Raw genomic sequence first — 4,004 nt, forward strand, 5'->3', positions numbered from 1 at the left:
AGCCACACAACGCAGATCACTCGATATGAAATTTGATAGAACTGATTACACTTGCATAAGTGGAATTAACATTTGAATTGTGTTCAAGTATGGGATCCAGTCACTGCTTCCCTTTTGAAAAGCTGCGGTTCAGACCGAGGTGTTTAATTCACGCCAGTAACGGCCTTTGTGCAGTATTTTAATTACACGGTTTTGGTTTAGGGTTCAGAGAGAAGACTGAATTGGACAACATCAAAGCTAACAGAGGCGGTCCATGTATAGTTTTTCTGCACCATACGCTCGATACTAGTAAGACCCTCATGTGTATTTAATGTGTTTATGCAGTCCTGGCTTTCTAGCCTATTGTAACCGAATGACTTAATGCAACCAGGGGTAAAGTAACTTCAGTCAGCTTTTCTGGTAAGCAAAGTTTTATTGGCAGCTCTTCAGTGAAGGCTCTGCTGGATTTAAGAATATGCACACAGACACAGTCTCAAGAGGATAGTCAAAGGACGGACAGCTCTCTTCCTTTTGGTGTGTTTTATCTGTGCTCCTGTTGTTTTCAGAGGTGTTTATTCTGCGACAATTCTTGTTTAATGTAACAAGTGTTCAAGCGGTCTATGCAGACGTATGGGTAAAAGCCCAAATACAATTTTTACATTAACGCAGCACTGTCTGGCCATGAATTTCATCTCTGTAGCATAGCAGGCTAATTTATCACTGAGTAATCCCGCTGGAGGCGCTAAGGGAGAGTGGAAGGGCGGCCCATCGGCTTGGCTTTATTGGTTTCCAGATGGACAGACTTATAAAAATATTTAATTTCTATTGTCTTGGGACATCAGAGAAGAGGAGGACTGTGTCTTTTAACCAATGCGGGGATCAAAGGCTTTGTGCTGTTTTTTTCCTTGGTGTTTTCAGTTGGACCACCTTCCAGCCCTTAACAATTAGCAGCCAGTGGCTTTGAGGAAAAAGATGCTGTGATGTTGAGCATGCTGGCATCAGAAAGATCCACCAAAAGCCTCTGCTCACATCTGTGCAGCTGGGAGTTTTGTTGTGACCTTTTTCTATATGGTTCAGAGATTTTGCTGTAGCATTTGCAATTTAAAATGGCTAATGTATGAAATGAGTGAGTTCTGCCTGCGTTCCGTAATCATAATAAGCATCTTACTTATTCTATTTTGAGGACCACCTGCTGTTTTGCCAGCCATTTACAGATCTACAGCAATATACTCTGTTATTTACAATATGTACAGTGTGCAAAATTATTGGCTCACCACATTAATTACTAATTGAGCATTGTTTGATCCATAGAGCATGTGTGCAAGTGTGTATTGTCAACTTTTGTGAGTTCTGCCTGTTGCTCATCTTCCATTGGACTAATATAAGTTACTCTTTTGAAATAAATATTTAAACCCGAAGGAGATGTCTGCCAGACGTTATAAGATCTTTTTCTACGTTAATACTTACTCATCTTAACAAAATGACATTTCATTATTCGTAAAGTCCTGTTTGAGGATAGATGACACTCCATTTCATGAGTTGCGCATTTGGAAACGCAACATTCCTAGCCCTTATTGATAAAAAACCTTGTCAATCTTTTTTTTTTTTTTTTTTTTTTAATGAAACAATAGTCAAATGAATAACACAGCAGTGAAAAGGCTCCAATAGACCAAACATTTTTTTTACGGGGCTTTTGGTCTCAAAGCAACATTATATATGATTATTAGGGCTGAAACTATTCCTCGAATAACTCGAATAATTCGATTACAAAAATCCTCGATGCAAAATGACTTGCCTCGAAGCTTTGTTAAATCAATGTTACCAGCGTTGTATCGCTGACGGACGGTGTTTCCGCATGGAGCAATATTACTGTCGCACAGACGCGGCTCAGTCTGCTGCTGGCGACCTATACTGTCTATGCTGGCGACACGTGCCAGAGCGTAAATAGCGAGGGGCTAACCCTAAGAGAAGAGACAGGCTGGAGAAAACGACAGAAAGTGTCCAAAGTTTGGAATCAGTTCAAACGTAATTAAAACTAAAACTCTGTACAGTATGTCTACTGCAAAATCAAACTAGCTTACCACGATAATAGCACGACGTCAGTGCTTTAGCATCTCAACAGAAAACATTGAGTCCAACTTAAATCATCCATTCCACGAAGCGGACCCAACAACAGTAAATCACAGAGTCGTATGGACGATGAAACTACACCAAACACAACAGCTACCAAAATCAAAGACAAGAAAATGCGTAGTGGTGACCACGATCTGATCTAAAGAGCTGACGCGTTGACTATCCCTTCGGAAAAACAGCTGATCTCTCTCTCTCTCTTCTCTCTCTCTCTCTCTCTCTCTCTCTCTCTCTCTCTCTCTCTCTCTCTCTCTCACGGAGAAACAGCTGATCAACGACCTAATAGCATAAGTGTAACAGAGCTATGTGTAAATGAAAATAGGTTGAGTATAACTAATATTTACAAATAGGCCTACTGTATACAGATCAGTCTCAGGTTGAAACTTGTAGTTCTGAAAGTTAAGTTGCACAACTTAATGTAATGTTTGTGCATGTTTAATGTATGCCTTAGTTTGAGGTTGATATCATTTGAAAAAAAAAAAATCTTTAAAAACAATGTAATATGGCACTTAAATGCACTTAATATGTTTAGTTTTTTGAGAGATGATACTGTAAGCAGTGTAGGCAATACAAATGTTGCTTTATTCCGAAAACGATTTCTTTTTTCCCTAGTTTGGGTTGTTTAAAAACACAAAAACGAAATTATCCGATTAATCGATCGATAAAGTGCTAGATTAATCGATTACAAAAAGAATCGATAGCTGCAGCCCTAATGATTATCTAAAATCAGCTGGAGAAAATTCAACAGCCAACAATTGCAAACTAGGACACAACAGATGGCAAACTGATGAACTTGAGCATTGATTTCTTTTCCTTCCTGAACTGACATAGTTTTACCCCAGTGGTATGTGTGTATGTGTGCGCTCATTTCAATATGGCATGTTGCATGGTTTCGTGTCTGTTGTGTAGAAACTGGGTCAGTGTAAACCCAATTCCCCCTTTACAGCAAGCACAACGTTCCAGCAGCAACAGCTATTACATTTGTGAATAATCCATCACATTGGCTCAGTCAGTGCCCACTTTCCCCTCACAAAAAAGACCCACACAAAGGCAGTAACGGAGAACACAGTCAGGTGTTTGAAACTCACACAGGGATGTCACTTCCCTCACCGGGTCAACACTCATTTAGGTTCCAATTAGCATCCAGGGCAGATGGATGGCTGAACCTGCAGCAGACTAACAAGATCAGTACAGAAGATGTTCTTAAATGCCAAGTGCAAAAATGATGGTGTGGAGCTGCAGTGACATTTTGCAGAATACAAAGCAAAGGGCTAATGTTTGTGTTAAAATACACTTCAATGTGGATTGAACTTTGAACCAGCTTCTCTGTGCCATATATGATAGAAATTAAGATACAATAGGAGAAGTTAGAACTTTATTTATGAGGGAAATTGTTGTTCAGTACAAAGTTGGAAAGTGTGCACCTATGTAGAGTGCAAATACAAACAATATAAACAATAAAACATGATCAATAAGGTGGAAAAAAACAAATGTACACAATGCCAGAAATGTAAACCGGTTTATGTAAAGGGTCATAAATATAATATTTGTCAACTAGTGAACGGTAAGGTGCAAATACAAATAAACACCGTCAAAAATATAACAGGTTAACAGTAAGGACTCCATATATGAATAAAAAATGGCATATAGCTATTTATGTACAATATTAAATATTAGTACAGGTAGGTGTATATGCTTAATTCAAAATGATAATATTGCACGTAATGTTCCATTTTTGCGTACTGTATTATGGAGTCCGAGAGTTATAATGATTGTAATCTAAATTGATTATCTAGGAGTTTTGGGTTGTTGGTCAGACAAAACAATAGATCTTAAGACGGCATTTTGGGCACTGAGAAAATGTGATGATCTTTTTTAAAAAGGAAAATTTTTTT

Source organism: Perca fluviatilis, chromosome 7 (assembly GCF_010015445.1).
Source record: "Perca fluviatilis chromosome 7, GENO_Pfluv_1.0, whole genome shotgun sequence".
Taxonomy (NCBI): Eukaryota; Metazoa; Chordata; class Actinopteri; order Perciformes; family Percidae; genus Perca; species Perca fluviatilis.